This window comes from Salvelinus alpinus, chromosome 3, assembly GCF_045679555.1.
Source record: "Salvelinus alpinus chromosome 3, SLU_Salpinus.1, whole genome shotgun sequence".
NCBI lineage: Eukaryota > Metazoa > Chordata > Actinopteri > Salmoniformes > Salmonidae > Salvelinus > Salvelinus alpinus.
Window position 1 is genome coordinate 59,261,771 of NC_092088.1, and position 20,217 is coordinate 59,281,987.

At 39.1% G+C, this 20,217-nt stretch overlaps 1 protein-coding gene across 6 annotated transcripts in view; it reads right to left on the minus strand.

Annotated features, from left to right (window-relative positions):
- LOC139571027 (zinc finger MIZ domain-containing protein 1-like) overlaps positions 1-20,217 on the minus strand; it is a 201,415-nt gene that overhangs the window by 84,863 nt on the left and 96,335 nt on the right. For 5 of the 6 annotated variants that reach the window (XM_071393499.1, XM_071393502.1, XM_071393498.1 and 2 more), the window contains one exon: positions 4,005-4,078. The exons of the other annotated variant lie outside the window; for it this stretch is intronic. The gene's annotated coding sequence lies outside the window, so the exon portion shown is untranslated. The remainder of the gene's footprint in view (positions 1-4,004; positions 4,079-20,217) is intronic. 6 annotated transcript variants of the gene reach the window in all.

Consider the following 20,217-nt stretch of genomic DNA (forward strand, 5'->3'; position numbering starts at 1 on the left):
CACCTTCAATAAACAAATGTAACCCAATTGACTGAATCTTCAGATCCAGCACCAGTGTGTGTGTGTGTGTGTATGTGCGAGCGGGTGTGCAAGTGTGTGTGTGACCCCCATTATGACACAATGTTCCAGAGTGACACGCAATACCTGCCCTTGCTACAAATCAATTGCTCGGTCAAAGCTACCTACTTACTACTTACAGTACACAACCATCTACAATATAGTACACTACAGCTTCTGCTCCCAGCTCTAAGGACCCTCTCTCATTTGAATTAATATTGAGTGTGATTTGAATATGCATAACAATTGTGTTCATATCAATATTGTCTATTTATCCAAGTTGTTAGGTTATGATGAACCAAGAGCCAAATGGAATACAACATAAAATATGTATACCACAACATCAGCAATACTACTTCTGCACATATGTGAGGAGACTACCTGGGGCTTACAGTACACAATATAAACGGAACCAAACTGAAGCAAACAGGCTGAAACGGGGAGGGGCCTACTTGAATTTGTTCAATAAGACATTGCAAAAAATATTTTGCGACGTTTTTCACTAATGAATACGACCCTGGTTTGACTGAATGAAGCCTATTCATCATTCATGTGATGTGACCTGGATAAAAGGTGGTCTGGTTGTCTGACAGCACCTCCATCCAGGCAGACTGTTCAGGGGGGAGAGAGAGGCCCCGAGGCCCATCTGTGGCGCTACTGACCCAGGCACAGCTATTTCCAGCTCCCCCTCTCTGGCTCTCAGCCTCCGGAGGGGAAACCACACCACTGTACCGGCCCAGTCACACAGAAGAAGGCTGAAGAATGACCCCATTATTCACATATGCATTTACGGAGCAGACACACAGACACGTGTGCTCGTATTATCGACACACATACACATGCGGGAGTACACACACACACACACTAGTCTGTGTGAGGCCATGTTGGATAACCGGACAACACTGCTTTTTAATCTCTATCAATCTTTTTAGTTTGACACAGAAATGACCTACTAATCTGTGAAAAGCAGTGAGCGCATTACGACTCTCAATCAAGACTTCAGCTCTGTGTACTACACAGTACCCCACAGTATCACACAGTACCACACAGTATCACTGACTATCACTCAACTTATCAGAATACCAAATGACTGGAGAGAGGTAGAAATAGAACACATGGCATTGTCATAATCAGATGATTTTATTCATTTAGATGAAACGATGTTATTCATTCAGATTCGTTCTGATACAGTGACTAGCTTCCCTCTGAGATGGCGCAATAGCCAATAGCTGCTAACAGAAACAGGCTGTTTCTTCAGAGCAGTGAGTCAACAGTGCAGTTCTGAAATACATCCAATCTGCATATATACGCACATGCACACACACACTCGCAGTGTGTTTATGTTCCAAGTTGGTTCAGTTATGTTTCGGTTCTTAAAAAATAATCATGGTTTTTGATTTCGGTTACGATAATTTTTTGAAACATTAAATATATTATGAAATAATTACATTAAAAAGATTTTACGGCTTTTTAATGGGAATTCCAAAGCCCAAAATACTGAACATTCAATTGTCAAAATATTGAAAACATCCCATTGTCTCTGTTCGGTCCACATTGGGTAGACATCAACAGAAAAATAGGAGATTACTATAAATAATAATATATTACTTCGTTTTTCATTCCTTCATTCGCATCTCTGCTCAGACACTAGCGGCCAGCCAGACAACTATCTAACATTATCTCTGTGCTCCCCTTACTGTACTGTCTTTGAGTCATCCTATTTAGCTATGCTAACAGCTATCTGGCTAGCTAGTAGCTGCTTAAGTATACTGCAGAGCTGTCTAACAAAATAATTGTAATAGTTCTTCAAAGTAAATAAGGCATACTTTCAAGACTGCTTATTACCAACTACCACAACTATCAACCGGATAGAGCTACTTTACGAACTGTCTCTATCCCTCTCGTCATTGTGTTCTGTACAATTCTCTCATGCGGTTTGGATGTAGGCTGTCCGTCTTTGTCCGAGTCTAAAAGAACAGGCGCAATGGATTGTGGCCATTGTAGTTAGTTACCATGTTTCTGCGCTGAACTAGGTTGAATATATGCCTAATGACAACTACAACTCCCTTCAGCCCACGTCCCTATAGTGCTTGACTAAATTTCTCTTGTGAATAATTAGATTTCTCTCTAGAGAAACAGCGCATTGTGATCGCACAAAAAAACTAACTAAATGTAATTCAAGTAATTGAACAGACATCGGTCAATTAGTTGTTTAATATCCGCAGAAAAAAAATACATTTTGGTTAATCGCTCAGCACTAGAGCTCGGCAACCATCCTGGCTAATGTGACTGCACACATACAGACACAGACACACACGATAATAAAATGTGGTAATGGGGAAAATGCGTAATATGATATGCATGACTTGAGGTTTCTCTCAGCCTCTCCTTTCTTTTCTTCTCACAAATCACAGGTTGCATCTATTATTCACTTCTAGCTCCATCTGTCTTTCCCTCTTTCTCTCTCCCTCTTTCCTTCGTTTCCTTCTCCTCCCATCTCATCTCTCTCCCTCGCTCTCCCTTCATATTTCCCTCTTCTCGCAATCTGGCTCCTCCCCTTTATTAGTATACTGCAGAATGTGAATATACCACCAAAGATATTCACCTTCCAGCCTTTGATGTTTTATCACATGTACACAAACACTGATGATGTTCTACACACGTTCTACACAAAGATGTTGCATCCTGTAACACTGTAACTAACACAGCAAGAATACTCACCCAAAAGAATGGTCAGTACCAGGATGGTAAGAAAAGAGCAACACAGCTCCATATTGTGACTGAATCGCACTCATTAAAAGATCCAATATGTGTATACTGCTCTATACCCTCATGTAATGAAAGGATCATTTGTGTGTATTCTGTATTCAGCCATGTTTCCATTGTTTGCTAGGTACACGCTAGCTCTCTACTGCTGCAATTACTTGGTGGGAGAAACTAGGCAGCTGGGGTTTCTGTTGTTGACCACGTCCCAAATGGCACCCTATTCCTTATATGGGCCACTACTTTTGACCAGAGCCCAGTGCACTATATAGGAAATCGGGTGCGATTTTGGACACAACCATAGCCTTCTCCTGGAGATTGATATTGGTATTGATAGAGACAGATCAATAGTCAGAGGTGGTAAATGAGAATTGGCTCAACATTGGCAATTACAAGGCTGTTCACGTTTCAGAGCTCCAGGGTACAGAGCTAGGATCAGCTTCCCTCCCCAGTCCAAACCTTAATCATTAGTGGGGAAAATCAAAACTGACCCAGGATAATGCTTCACCCTACACCCGTTGCAGTACTCACGGGAGAGTAATCTGGGTTAGCTTCTAATTGGACCGGGCCCCTATTTAGAGTAAGAGTGCTGATCTAGGATCAGTTGTACCTGTTAGATTACAATTAATGAAATGATATGGACTGGGGGAACCTGATCTTAGACCAGCATTCCTACTCTTAAACGCTTTATGAATACTGGCCCTGTTACTCTCATGTAAACAACCAAAATGTGACCCTCTTTAAATCAACCATAACAAAGGACCAATGATGCTTCTTCTATGATGATGGTTTCTTTGGTTTCTATGATGGTTTCACAGTAGATGTACATTTGGCTAAAGGGTGCGGCTGGTCTAACTACAGATGCCTTGTCGAGTGTGGAGGGAAGGACAGTGTCAAGCAATAGTTTGTCAAAGCCCCTCTCTTCTAGCCAAAACAATACCAATCAAAATGGTAATTTGCCTGTCCTCTCTGGTTGCTCAAACAGCATCCCCAATTTCCAAAGTCTGTGACAAGCATAAAAACCCAACAGGACTGCTTCTGTTTTCTTTAAAGTCCCTCCATCTGGGCACAAGTAGAGCACTAAATAGGGAAAAGAGTGCAATTTGGGATGCAGCTGTGTCTGTCTGTGAGAGCAGATGCTGTGCATGATGAGCAGAGAGGGCTCGTAAATCACCATGTCTTACCAGTGGAGAGGGAGGTTCCTGTGTTTCCTATTAACCAAAGCCTTCGCTACTTCCTCATCAATCATAGAACACGCCTGGAATGAAGAACAGAAAACAGAGAACATATTAGGACCACTCAGTACAAAACATGTAGAAAATATTAGGTTTGGTACAGGAGTAGGGTTGAACAATTCCAATAACGTTCCCAAAATTCCCATGTTTTTTTTGTAATCCTGGGTTGGAAAATTCCCTGAATCAGATGGGTATAAGCAAGAAATCCGTGAACCTGGAGCCAGGATATCTGGAAAACCTCGGGATTTGGGGAAAGTTACCATCATTTTGCAACACTTTACAAGGCAGGCGGAACAAACCTGGGTACCAGTCTGGGTCTGTTTCTGCTAACCATCATTCATTGTAGATGGATGTTATGATGATGCATACATTGTCGTTGGTAACTATTATCAGACAGGTTAGTAGTAAAATATGATCTTCCATAATCTTCCAAAAGACGAACAATAACAACTGTAAATTATCACTTTTTATTGCCATCGAAATAGTTTGTTTTTTTGCAATAACATCTGTGTTAAATGAAAAGTATTAGTATCTTGTTGTGGCGTGCTGGAGGAGCATTTGACAAGTGTCGTGGAAAATTGCAAGATTATGTTATAATGCTTGTATTGCATTATAATGGTTGTTTTATTCAACAGAATAGAGTATTCTGTTAACTATTGTGTGTGTGTGTTCTACTGAGGATGGGCCTCTATGAGATAGCACTGACAGAGGAGATTTACGATGTCTTTGGGTGATAAAACCTAAAGAGCATTCCAGATAACATGAGGTAATGTTTGTGCGCTATGAAGTACCAGGAACGAGAGTAGAACCTCGTCTTAGGGACCAAACTGAACGATAATTTATAGCGAATGCTATCTGGCTACGGAATACTCCTTTTGCAATTATAAAGTCCCTTTGTGAACTGTTCCTAAGATCTGTGGTTCGTCATGTAGGTTGAGAGGGGTGTATCTTGGTTATAAAAGATCTTTGTACTTTTCTGTTGTCACTTCCAATGGTTCATTAGAAATGGTGCATCATTGAAAGTCAAATGCTATTGCAAAGCTCTTATTATTAAAGATGTAGTTTAAGTATAACTCTGACTGGTGTGTGAAGTTTGTAACTCTCCTCATTTGGTAAAGCAGAAATAAGCCACCACATTTGGTGACGGGGATGGGACGTGAATCTTCACTCGGTGACCGCTCCTGAAGATCTGGGCAAATCGTGCACGAGGGATCCTTCAAACTTGGGATCTCAGGGAAACCACACTTCGAGAACGAAGCAGATGGACCCACCTTTGATCTGAGAGGCAGCTCAGAGGCACATCTCGAAATTTGTTTTTTTAAGAAAGAGGTGAGCAAACCACACTTGAAGTCGAGTTTTTAGAAAAGCCTCTGTTACGTAGGCTCTGAGTGTGTATTCCTTTGTGAGGGGGGCACCTTGGAGGCGTAAGCAGGGCCGAGTCAGTGGAGAGTAATCTGAGAGTTTGCGAACTCAAAGATACTCTGCCACTGGTCGGTTGCGGGCGGCCTAGAGCCGTCCTGACACTGAATTGATCACAGTGGGGATTGGTGCGGTCTGTGGGGGTGAGGGGCCAAGGTGACTGCGCGTTCTGTGTGAAACACGGTACTTGGTGAAGCCCTATTGGAAGAAGGGCCTCGTTCTGAAAGTGTCTGTGTGACTGTCTAAGTGACACTCAGAGGTGGTGAATTCCAATTATTTAAAATGTGCTAGCCAGATATGCCCTGGGTTACTCTGTGTGAGTATTTTGTTTTGGGACCACTAGGTAATATTTTGATTACATTATGGGTTTCCCTGTACATATAGACAGGGTTTGAAATCCCGTGTCGGTAATCTTTGTAAAAGTGTTCTGTGTGGGCGCGGTAGGTTGACTCTGTGTGGATAACCGTTCAATTATGTTCTGATGTTCTGTGTGGACATCTGACCAGTTCTGTGTGAGCATCTGACCAATCCTGTGTGGGTGATCATTGAAGTTCTGTGTGAGTACCTAAGAATTTCTTACGTTTTATATGGATTCTGTGAATATATGAAAATATGATCAATTGAATGTGTGTATAATCGATTACTAGAGATTTGATAAAGTAATGCTGAGAATATAATTATATACAATTTAAACCACCCATTCGTAGACGTACGTAGGTTTTGAGTTGGTATCTTTAATGGGTAATTTGATAAAGATGAGGTTTTAAGCATTATTAAACTGTCTACAATGTCTGGGAAATTGTGCTCTAGAAACCGATTGGAGTGTGTCCACTTTTTCTTACCCTAACGATGTACCTATAAATGCTTATTGGATTATCTCCGTCTGGGTACTACATTTGAAATAAAACTGCCCTTAAGGTCTGAAAATATTTTATTTTTCTTCCCAGTATGAGAAGAGTTGCTGGATTTATTGAATAAACCATTTTCCATAAAGTTAGAGCGAATTAAGATGGAATTTCAACGTAATTTATAATGTTGTACAAAGCCTAGGGTATCCATCAAACTAATTATCATTGCGTGATTAATGTGATGTAGTAAAGTAATTGAAATACGTTGCATGAGAAAACATAATCTACTTTTATTAAAAGGCGCAAGATCTGTTTCGTAGTCTATGAATGTCGATTTTACTCTTTGACTGCTAATCTATTCATTTGGCATGTGAGAATCATCGCCGGAGTAACGCTTGGACCTTTAAATTAGGGCTATTTTCTGGGAATTGTCTCGGTAGAACGTGCATGATTTTACGACTACAGACAATTGTAAAGTGGGTTTATTTGCGGGGAGTCTTAGTCATTTAAATAGCATTGGTGGTTCAGTGGTAAAAATCTCTCCTGCCACGCGGGAGGCCCGGGTTTGTTTCCCAGACAATGCCCTGACTAAAATCTGGGTTTCTGATTGTAATTCAACTATTGGTATATTTTTCCTGGAAAGATACGGTCGTAAGTGTTTGTTTAAGATATAAACAGAACGTTTTAATAGCTTGTTTAATTTAAATTGAAAGACTAATTCATTAAAAATAATTGCGAGGCGATTTCGATGTAATACGTTGTCTGTTGCCTAAACAACATATTGAGAATAGGAGTCGTATTTAAATAACTGAATCAAGGAAGAGACAGTTACCTAAATCTAATGAATAAATTTGGCGCTTTACATGTTATTTTTAAAGTCTTGGACATTTCATAAGTGTGAAGCCGAAAGAGAAGAGAAAGTTGTAAAGTTTGCTTTTTATCTTACGATAGAGGTAAGGCAGAACGTTGTTTGAGTAGGGGTTATATTTTTGCCTAATGGTAAAAATAGGAGAGTTGGTTGTGAGCGCTGGGATATGTTGGGCTGTAAGAGATTCAGGTGTAAATAAGGAAACGTTTTGTGATAATGTATTCTGATGATTATTGATTCTTGGTTTGATTGTTTAGGTAACACCAGTGAATTTGAGCAGGAAGTTAATGTATTCTAACATTATAATCTGTTTCCATTACGTGGAACAATGTCAGGTCATTAAAGTGGATTGCAGTTTGAGTTTATTTTTATTTTTACAGGGACAGTGCACATTAACCACAGTTGTGTGTGTGACTAATGGCAGGGTATTCCAGACATGGGAAGCTCTCACACTGAAAGCAGATTGACTAAAGGTGCTTTTCCTTAAGGGAACTATACCGTCATCTCTCATGGCGGACCTTGTGGATCTGCTGCCATAAGGTTTGGGTTTTCTGTTCAACAAAAGTACTGAGTAGAGGGGGAGCCTGTACATTTAGAATCTTGAATACAAGACAGGCGTCAGTGTATTGCATAAGATTTTTCCAACTCAGGAGCTCATGTTTTCTGAGAATGTAACAGTGATTATAGCTATTGGGTTTCCTATCAAGTACTTTGAGACCCTGTTTGCAGACAGACTGAATGGGTTTTAATGTTGAACAGCAAGCTTGGGCCACACTAGTCAGGTAGTATGTTAAGTGGGGGAGTATCATAGATTTGAAGTATAGTTTTGTTACATGTAGTTAAACAATTTCATATGTTTTGGAAATTAGCTAGGTTGAATTTGGTTATTTGAGTTACCTTTTTTATTTGCTTTTTAAAAGAGAGGTTGGAATCAAGTATGATGCCGTGGTACTTAAAATCAGATACCACCTGGAGCTTTTCCCCTGATACATAGACATCTGTCTCAGGGGCATCAGATACCACCTGGAGCTTTTCCCCTGATACATAGACATCTGTCTCAGGGGCATCAGATACCACCTGGAGCTTTTCCCCTGATACATAGACATCTGTCTCAGTAGCATCAGATACCACCTGGAGCTTTTCCCCTGACACATAGACATCTGTCTCAGTAGCATCAGATACCACCTGGAGCTTTTCTCTGATACATAGACATCTGTCTCAGTAGCATCAGATACCACCTGGAGCTTTTCCCCTGACACATAGACATCTGTCTCAGTAGCATCAGATACCACCTGGAGCTTTTCCTCTGATACATAGACATCTGTCTCAGTAGCATCAGATACCACCTGGAGCTTTTCCCCTGATACATAGACATCTGTCTCAGTAGCATCAGATACCACCTGGAGCTTTTCCCCTGATACATAGACATCTGTCTCAGTAGCATCAGATACCACCTGGAGCTTTTCCCCTGATACATAGACATCTGTCTCAGGGGCATCAGTTGTTTTCTTTGTGAGGAACATGCTGACTGTGTTTTTTATTGAGATGCAAACATGAGTCCCTGAGCAACTTTGTCATCTGAACCATTACAGTAGTGAGTTCTTGTGTAGCTTGTTGTTTGTTATTTGCATGCATTTATCACTGTATCATCTGCATACATTGGAACTTCAGACCCTGTACAGACTGAAGGAAGATCATTAATGTACGAGCTGAACAGTATTGACCTTTGGGGAATGGAAACATTGTAGATATGAGTAGAAAAAAGTTAGTTTTGACTCTTATGCTGATGAGACAGCACCAACTTTTGAAAGGTTTTAGATTTGTTAAAAATCAGCTTTGTTTTTACTAAATTTATGCAACAGGTTGAAATGATTAGATTGTTGGAAAGGGGTTATGGGTTTGTTTATTGTTTACTGTTTAGTGTTTATTTTAGTTGTTGATTTTACTTAATTAAACATTGTATTATCTGATGTGTTTGAGTAGGATTCTTTCTTCCCGGGATGGATGGAAGTCACCTAAAGTATGTATGTTAAAGGAGACATGGGAGAACACGTCTCAAACAACATTTTATTAAATGCCTGGGATTGAATTTCACTGATTCCGTACTCTGAGAAATGTACTACATTTGCGATAGAGGATAATTGTGTCTAAGGGTAGCGCATGCTAAATTAAGTACATATAAATATTGAGGAAGTTTAAAACAAATGATTAATGATTTGATGGAGTACAGTGGAATTATTATTATTATTAGGTTTTGTTTGTAGTTAACTTTTGAGTTTCTGAATCGGTGTAGTATAATGAATCCTAATGAAGTGTTTTGTGTTTTTTCTGGGAAAATGGGTGTTTCATTGTCTCTCTTTGAAATGTTTCCTGGGACTATAATCTTGGGGAGATTGAGTGAGATTGAGGCCGTAAACTACCAAATTGAAAAGGCCTGGGAATGTTTTGTTTGTTTTTACCTTAAGGTTTGCAACTACACACACACACAACACATTTGTTATAACTATTTTTATTTATTTTTTAAAATACTATGTTTGATTTGTTTTTCTATTTTCTTCGGGTTTGGTGAGTTCTCCATTTCACTTAGTGCTAAGATATCTTAAAGGGGAGCGCACACATGGAATTTTTATTTTCTGAGTTTGAATTAAACATGTGAATTATTTTGATAAAGGAATGTTCTGGAAACCTGGGATACAACATGTAGGAAATGTTTGACGTTTTTTCTTTAATTTGTCTAATATAGTAAGAAACACTTCTTTGAAGGGTTTGTATGACCTATGACCCGTATCATGACTTTTCATTGTGGCTTGATCACCCTCATTGGAAAGCCATTTGGATAATGAATTTAAGGTCATTTGTAATACTGATTTCAAGGTAATTTGTGTAATTGATCATTATTGTGGAGTTCTTTTATAGTTCTTAGCCATATTTGTAATTTGGACCAATGTGAAGAAGGAGAGGGCATTGCCTTTAACTAAGGGTAGGCTGCTTTAAGTCTATTTTCCTATGACCATATGGGTACAATATTTTTTCTTTGTGGAGGTTTTCAGAGTAGTGATTTTAATTTGTGTATGTTATTTGAAATGTTGTTTTATCTTTTGACCAGTTCTAGTGTTGTTTTATACATTACTCTCATGGAGAGTTATGTGTTAAAAATGGGGGAGGATTCAGTTCTTTGGGGTTTTGGATTGAAGTTTATATACACCTTGAGTGATATGTGACGGAGTGTATTGTTGTGTTGTTTGTTTTGTTCTATTCCCGATGGGTTATAGGTCTAACTTCCTTATCCTTTGGCTCTGCATCGGAGTTGACAGTGTGATGGGGAGTATACGCCAATTTGAAATAATAGTTCAATAGAATCAATAGAATGTGTTATTCTCTTTAACATATCTTTAGACATTTGTATTAAGAATAATTGGTAAAAGTAATAATTTATCATGTAGTTAATGAACTGAACTAAACTGTTGTTCTGATCTGTTCTTTCGAGGTTATCATGAAAAGTGACATCAGACGGTATCTTAATGCATGGAAGAGATAATTGGACCGAACAGTGCGTGTACCTCAAAACCCCCTCTAACTGGCTGAAGAAGAGTGACAAAGGCATTGAATAAGGCCCTGTCCGCACCACTTCTACTGAGAGAAAGGAGCCGAGACAGAAATTGGTGTACAGTATCCGATCTAAGCTATCAACTGCTTTTCTCTCATGTTTCTCTCAGGAGTGTGAGAGGAGTCCACGTGGAGTGAGCATGGAGAGAAATCTGTTCTAAACTTCTCTTATGTTGCTGGTATACTGGTTGACGAATGGACAAGACATAATGGGTGGTAAAGGTGAGACATTGAAATTGGGACATTATCATGGGACATCCACTTTGAACTGTAAAGCTATCTGAAGAAAAACGAAAAGGACGCCAGAAGAATCAGTGCCTGAAGGAGGAGGTTGGTCAACTGTGCCCAAAATTTTTTTTTAGACTTTTGGGGTATCAGGTGGATTGTAGAGGTCTACACCACGTAAAATTATAGTAATTTAGATTAAGAATGCATTGAGATACTGATCTGTATAATAATCGTGATCAAAAAGTTAATAGTAGAATTATGGGATAATAATACTGGATGTTAATATAAATGTACATTCTGCCAAATGTTGATGTGTGTTAAATTGAGTTTTTACTTTGAGTGATAGGACCAATTTGAATCACTGAGCAATGTCATTTTAAAATTTGTTGGATAATTACTGGTTTCTAATTATGATTTTATTTGGAAATTGAATGATTTTTAAAACTGAAGGATTGTTTTGATTGTTGTTACGAACTAAAGATGTTGACGCTATTATAAGCATGCCATGGTGAATGGAGAGGGTGAACTCTGATCTGGAGAGTGAAAATGATCCTAATCTATTTGATCTATAGGCATTGCCTTATAAATAGTGGAATCATGATGCTTGTCTTGGGTCATGTTCATTAGGCACCAAGGGGATACATTTTATTTTAACTTCTTTGGGGTAGGGGACAGTATTTTCACGTCCGGATGAAAAGCGTGCCCAGAGTAAACTGCCTGCTACTCAGGCCCAGATGCTAGGATATGCATATTATTAGTATATTTGGATAGAAAACACTCTGGAGTTTCTAAAACTGTTTGAATGATGTCTGTCAGTATAACAGAACTCATATGGCAGGCAAAAACCTGAGAACAAATCCAACCAGGAAGTGGGAAGTCTGAGGTTTTTAGTTTTTCAACTCTTTGCTTATCCAAGATACAGTGGAAATGGGGTCATGTTGTACTTCCTAAGGCTTCCACTAGATGTCAACAGTCTTTAGAACCTTGTTTGATGCTTCTACTGTAACGTGGGGGCGAATGAGAGGGGATTGAGTAAGGTCTGTCATGAGCTGACCATGCGCTGACCATGCGCGTTCACTTGAGAGTTAGCTTGAGTTCAATTGCATTTCTGAAGACAAAGGAATTCTCCGGTTGGAAAATTATTGAAGATTTATGTTAAAAACATCCTAAAGATTGTTTCTATACTTCGTTTGACATGTTTCTACGGACTGTAATATGACTTTTCGTCTAAACTTTTGCCTGGACCTGCCCGCGCGTCGTGAGTTTAGATTGTGTACTGAACAACAAGGAGGAATTTGGACATAAATGATGGACATTATCGAACAAAACAAACATTTATTGTGGAACTGGGATTCCTGGGAGTGCATTCTGATGAAGATCATCAAAGGTAAGTGAATATTTCTAATGCTCTTTCTGACTTCTGTTGACTCCAACATGGCGGATATCTCTTTGGGTTGATTTGTCGTCTGAGCGCCGTACTCAGATTATTGCATGGTTTGCTTTTTCCGTAAAGTTTTTTTGTAATCTGACACAGCGGTTGCATTAAGGAGAAGTGGATCTAAAATTCCATGTATAACACTTGTATTTTCATCAACATTTATGATGACTATTTCTGTAAATTGATGTGGCTCTCTGGAAAATCACCGGATGTTTTGGAACTACTGAACATAACGCGCCAATTTAAACTCAGATTTTTGGATATAAATATGAACTTTACCGAACAAAACATACATGTATTGTGTAACATGAAGTCCTATGAGTGTCATCTGATGAAGATCATCAAAGGTTAGTGATTCAATTTATCTATATTTCTGCTTTTTGTGACTCCTCCCTTTGGCTGGAAAAATGGCTGTGTTTTTCTGTGACTTGGCTCTGAGCTAACATAATCGTTTGGTTTGCTTTCGTCGTAAAGCCTTTTTGAAATCGGACACTGTGGCTGGATTTACAACAAGTGTATCTTTAAAATGGTGTGAAATACATGTATGTTTGAGGAATTTTAATTATGGGATTTCTGTTGTTTTGAATTTGGTGCCCTGCAGTTTCACTGGCTGTTGACGAGGTGAGACGCTACCGTCCCACATACCCTAGAGAGGTTAACTAGGAGGCAATACCTGGATTTGTTCAACAAAATATGCTAATTTGAGTTTCTGGGATGGAAATAGTCATTTCCAACATACTATGCTGATCCATTGGAGTGTGATCGATAATTAAAGATTATTTTATTAAACTACATTGTTGCATGCACTGCATTATGCATTAAATATGTGCTTTTCACTGTCTATGGAAAATATAGCTTTGAATCTCATAAACTGTATGCATTTTTGGTTTTTCTTTGTGGGTTCGTGCAGGTGAATGTGTATCATAACCTTCCCAGACAAATTGTTAGAGTGCTTAGAAAATGTGTTGGGGGTTTTAATGAGGCTGAGTCAGTGTTGTGGAAGCTGGTCATGTGCAGGAACCCCATGTAATTTTATTTTAAGTTGAGAAGATTCTCAAAATGGGGGAGATGTCGTGGAAAATTGCAGGATTATGTTATAATGCTTGTATTGCATTATAATGGTTGTTTTATTCAACAGAATAGAGTATTCTGTTAACTATTGTGTGTGTGTGTGTGTGTGTGTGTGTGTGTGTGTGTGTGTTCTACTGAGGATGGGCCTCTATGAGATAGCACTGACAGAGGAGATTTATGATGTCTTTGGGTGATAAAACCTAAAGAGCATTCCAGATAACATGTGGTAATGTTTGTGTGCTATGAAGTACCAGAAACGAGAGTAGAACCTCGTCTTAGGGACCAAACTGAACGATAATTTATAGCAAATGCTATCTGGCTACGGAATACTCCTTTCTCAATTATAAAGTCCCTTTATGAACTGTTCCTAAGATCTGTGGTTCGTCAGGTTGAGAGGGGTGTATCTTGGCTATAAAAGATCTTTGTACTTTTCTGTTGTCACTTCCAATGGTTCATTAAATGCATCATTGAAAGTCAAATGCCATTGCAAAGCTCGTATTATTAAAGCTGTAGTTTAAGTATAACTCTGACTGGTGTGTGAAGTTTGTAACTCTCCTCATTTGGTAAAGCAGAAATAAGCCACCACACAAGTCTCATCGAGACTCTTTGAAACTGGATCTTGGTGTAGTAAGTACAGTAGTAAAGTACAGTAGTGTCCAGAGAGGCTTCTGGCCTATGGTTTGGACTAGAGCAGCTCCTCGAGTTCCCAAGTCCCACTTGATTTTGTTTTCAGCCAATCACAGACTGGATCAGCTGCCCAAGACATTTCTACACGGAAGAAGCCTCAACCCTCTCCCATCCCATCCCATCCCATCCCAAAACCCCACACAGCAACGGAGAAAGTATGACCAACAGTCACCAAATATGAAACAGAAACATTGCTGAATGCTGGCTACTTTGAAGAATCTCAAATATAAAATATATTCTGATTTGTTTAACACTTTTTTGGTTACTACATGATTTCATATCTGTTATTTCATCGTTTTGATGTCCACTATTATTCTACAATGTAGAAAATAGTCTAAATAAAGAAAAACCCTGGAATGAGTAGGTGGGTTAAAACTTTTGACTGGTACTGTATGTGTTTAATATACCATCCAGATAAGAAAGTGTCTGATAAAAAATAAATAAAAATTCCATACAATTCCAGAAAAATACCACCGGTAACTAAAACGTTGTAATTAATTCACAGTAAACCATATTACAATTCTAATTTCAGATGATCAACCCTTACAAAGTAAGGAAGATTTTCCCTATATTCATTAGGAAGTGTGGTAAATTGCAGTTGTTTGGGGAAAAAAGCGTGTAAGATACACATTTTCACAGGTGTTTTTTCTTGACTGATTACTATTTGAGTCATGTGGTGCTATTGAATGTCATATTAATTAAAAGGGCTGTTTCTCAGCTTTCAAAAAGTATCATGTTTTCATATATGGTTTGACACCAGCAAAGTATGCTCATTAATGTACACAGAGCTCATGGTCTCAGTAAATCCAAAACTCTCCTACCAATAATGCAACAAAGTTAATATGGCAATTTACAGTTACAGTTAGCTGGTGTTTGAAAGCCTAGTGTTTCCATACACCTTTAATATACAGTTGAAGTCGGACGTTTACATACACATTAGCCAAATACATTTAAATTCAGTTTTTCACAATTCCTGACATTTAATCCTAGTAAACATTCCCTGTCTTAGGTCAGTTAGGATCAACACTTTATTTTAAGAATGTGAAATGTCAGAATAAAAGTAGAGAGAATGATTTATTTCAGCTGTTATTTCTTTCATCACATTCCCAGTAGGTCAGAAGATTACATACACTAAATTAGTGTTTGGTAGCAAATTGTTTAACTTGGGTCAAACGTTTCAGGTAGCCTTCCACAAGCTTCCCACAATAAGTTGGGTGAATTTTGGTCCATTCCTCCCGACAGAGCTGGTGTAACTGAGTCAGGTTTGTAGGCCTCCTTGCTCACACACGCTTTTTCAGTTCTGCCCACACATTTTCTATAGGATTGAGGTCAGGGCTTTGTGATGGCCACTCCAATACCTTGACTTTGTTGTCCTTAAGCCATTTTGCCACAACTTTGGAAGAATGCTTGGGGTCATTGTCCATTTGGAAGACCCATCTGCGACCAAGCTTTAACTTCCTTACTGATGTCTTGAGATGTTGCTTCAATATATCCACATAATTTTCCTGCCTCATGATGCCATCTATTTTGTGAAGTGCACCAGTCCCTCCTGCAGCAAAGCACCCCCACAACATGATGCTCCCACCCCTGTGCTTCACGGTTGGGATGGTGTTCTTCGGCTTGCAAGCCTCCCCCTTTTTCCTCCAAACACAATGATGGTCATTATGGCCAAACAGTTCTAGTTTTGTTTCATCAGACCAGAGGATAGTTCTCCAAAAAGTACGATCTTTGTCCCCATGTGCAGTTGCAAACCGTAGTCTGGCTTTTTTATGGCGGTTTTGGAACAGTGACTTCTTCCTTACTGAGCGGCCTTTCAGGTTACTGCGATATAGGACTCGTTTTACTGTGTATATAGATATTTTTGTACCTGTTTCCTTCAACATCTTCACAAGGTCCTTTGCTGTTGTTCTGGGATTGATTTGCACTTTTCACACCAAAGTGCGTTCATCTCTAGGAGACAGAACGCGTCACCTTCCTGAGCGGTATGACGGCTGCGTGATCCCACGTGGTTTATACTTGTGAATTACTATTTGTACAGATGAACATGGTACCTTCAGGCATTTGGAAATTGCTCCCAAGGATGAACCAGACTTGTGGAGGTCTACAGTTTTTTTTTTGAGGTCTTGGCTGATTTCTTTTGATTTTCCGATGATGTCAAGCAGAGGCACTGAGTTTGAAGGTTGGCCTTGAAATACATCCACAGGTACACCTCCAATTGACTCAAATTATGTCAATTAGCCTATCAGAAGCTTCTAAAGCCATGACATAATTTTCTGGAATTTTCCAAGCTGTTTAAGGCACAGTCAACTTAGTGTATGTAAACTTCTGACCCACTGGAATTGTGATACAGTGAATTATAAGTGAAATAATCTGTCTGTAAACAATTGTTGGAAAAATTACTTGTGTCATGTACAAAGTAGATGTCCTAACCGACCAAAACTATAGTTTGTTAACAAGAAATTTGTGTAGTGGTTGAAAAACGAGTTGTAATGACTCCAACCTAAGTGTATGTAAACTTCCGACTTCAACTGTATATTAGAGAAGACTATTGCTGTTCAACTTTTGGTCGTCTCAAACTGCTATCTGCAAATCCCTTAATGGGACAGTCATGGACTAGCTACATACACACACACTAGGGCTGGCACAATTACCATATGACCATATGACCATGTAACCTACGGTTATGGATGAAGACTGTCATGAAAATAAAATAACCGTCTTAACCTTTTTTTTGTGGAATGAACAGCTGACTGAAGACAGGACAGAAGGGCATTCGTGCAGATGAGTCTGTTTCTGCTGTAACATGGACTCTTAACAACATAATGAAACTGAATAATGTTCATTCAAATTATGCTAAAGGTAGTGAACTGACGTTGCCACGAGCAGCAACGCAGATATTGAGATGAGCGAGATGCAAGACTTCGCTCTCACAGTCACACACAGTGCAGGGGTTTGCTTTACGCTGTCACTCTTCCTGCATTTACTTCCTGCTTTGCTCCTATGGGTACACTCGGAATGACCGCCAGTCTACCCATAATGCCATAATTGACAGGAATGAGGATGCCGTTCTATTCATTTTATTACAATATGTGCTTGGAGTTCAAACAGTTAACCCAAACTAAACTATGAGTGTTATTAAAATTCTTATTGAACATTCAGGTAAAGTTTTTATGAAGTTATTCAAAAACCTCCAAATATCCTTTACATTTTGTTCAAAACATTCACAACATTTAGAGAATGTTCTCAGAACGTTATTTAATTACCTTCAAATAACCTATAGTTTCCAGTCTCAGAACGTTAATAAAACCTTGTGTAACGAGTGCGCTGAGAGTCGGGAAGCAAGTTCAGGGAGTGAGTGTTTTAATAAATAAAAGAACCGATGAACACGAGACACAAACAACGCACCAACATGAAAACAGAGTCAATAACACCTGAGGAAAGAACCAAGGGGAGTGACAGATAGGGAAGATAATCAAGGAGGTGATGGAGTCCAGGTGAGTGTCATGAGGTGGAGGTGCGTGAGACGATGGTGACAGGTTTGTGGGATAATCAGAAGCCTGATGACCTAGAGGCCGGAGAGGGAGTATACGTGACACCTTGAAGGAAAACCATAGTAAAACGTTCTCAGAACTTCCCTGCAACCAAAAAAATATACGTTCCCAGTAGAGGCAAAATGTTCACTTCCGATCTCTAATGTTCACTTTTTTTCTGTTTTACCTGTCAGGAAACGTATGGCTTCGTTCATCGAACCAATGGGAAATCAAAAACAGGGACTAGTGTGTGTGTGTTTGTCGGAGCTTATTAGGCTATGCTCCAAGGACACTGGGAGCACATTACTAATCATAGCACCAAGATGTTAGACTACACTGCAGGTTAAAAAGTAAAATGTCAAAAAAGCAATGTGTAAGTCTTCCATTCTGAATCTCAAGTACTTTCAGCTGCAGCACAGCGGGCTGCATGTGTGATGTCATTGTCACAGTATTCCACTGAGAACAGATCAGTCTATTTCAGTTCGGTGTACAGGGAATGGGATAGGCACCACACACAACAGAAAGAGAGAACATAGAAAATATGTGAATAACGACGTGAACCTTGGTTGGTTTAAAGAATCTTGAATGTTTGTTTTGAGTGCTCGTCTCTTTCTGAAATAAAATACAAGCCTTTCAGATGTGTGAGGAGAATACAGCTGCCTTGAGAAGAAGCATCCTCACCAAACACATGTACAGTGCCTTCAAAAAGTATTCACATCCCTTCAATTTTCCCACATTTTGTTGTTTTCAAGACTGAATTCATAATGGATTCAATTTAGATGTCACTGATCTACACACAATACCCCATAATATCAAAGTGGAATTTTGTTATTTCGAGAAAGAAAATTGTCAATAAGTCAAACATGAGTCAATAAGTATTCAACCCCTTTGTTATAGCAAGCCTAAATAAGTTCAGGAATAAAAATGTGTTCAATAATAGTGGTTAATATGATTTTTGTACCCCACACATATAATTACCTGTAAGGTCTCTCAATCGAGTAGTGAATTTCAAGCACAGATTCAACCACAAAAACCAGGGAGGTTTTCCAATGACTCTCAAAGAAGGGCACAAATTGGTAGATGTGTAAAAATAAAAAGAGCAGACATGAACATGGTGAAGTTATTAATTAGGCTTTGGATGGTGTATCAATACACTCAGTCACTACAAAGATACAGGTGTCCTTCCTAACTCTGTATGCTAGCTATGCTACCAGCTTATACGAACGGGAGTTAGCATTTAGCATTCACTTCTTCTAAACCTGAAAAGGTCAAACTTCTCAATGTTATGCAGAGAAAACAGCCAAATATATCAAAATTTAACTTTAGTAACCACATTGTGGGCCTGTTACAATACATCAATCAGGACGGATTTAATGAATGTCCACTTTGTTAGATCAGACTTGTTGAATGTGAGCCAATCTAGCATCCTGTTTCTATCCCCCATGGTCTGCGTTCCATTGACCTCTTTACCACATCTATTTGACTGGTAAACTCATAGGTACACGCACAATGGCTGCCTGGTACTGTGATGCAATAATTTCCATGGTAATGTATAATGTTAATTCAAATGATGTTAACTAATGTGGCTGACGCAATGGAATGTATTTTTTGTAATGTCCGTTGAGTTGAATCAACAAATCACAGGACATAGAGACATCGCATGAGTACAAAAAAAGTATGAAAATGTATGCACTCACATAAGTCGCTCTGGATAAGCGCGTCTGCGAAATTTAATTAACATTTCATTAGTACACTTCCTGCTTTGCTCTCATGGGTACACTCGCAATGGCCGCCAGTCCACCCATTATACCATAATTGACTTGAAAGGGGACACTCGTTTTACTCATTCTATCTCTATGGCAGCACATGCAGTCCGGAGCGGAGGAGGAGAGAAAATGCGACTATTTGAACAGTTATAACGGTGACCGCAGTTATTTGGCTGGACAATAACCGTCATCCGAAATTCCATGACCGTCAAAGCCCTACGTGATATGAGAAAACTGAGAATGGATCAACAACATTGTAGTTACTCCACAACACTAACCTAAATGACAGAGTGAAAAGAAGGAAGCCTGTACAAAACAAAAAATATTCCAAAACATGCATCCTGCTTGCAACAATGCACTTAAGTAATACTGCAAAATCATTGACAAAGAAATGCACTTTTTTTACTGAATACAAAATATTATGTTTGTGGCAAATCCAACACATCACTGAGTAACACTCTTCATATTTTCAAGCATGGTAGTGGCTGCATCATGTTATGGGTATGCTTGTCATCGGCAAGGACTAGGTTTTTTTTTTTTTTCCCAGAAATGAAATAGAGCTAAGCACAGGCAATATCCTAGAGAAAAACCTGGTTCAGTCTGCTTTCCAACAAACACTGGGAGACAAATTCACCTTTCAGCAGGACAATAACCTAAAACACAAGGTCAAATCTACACTGGAGTTGCTCACCAAGATGACA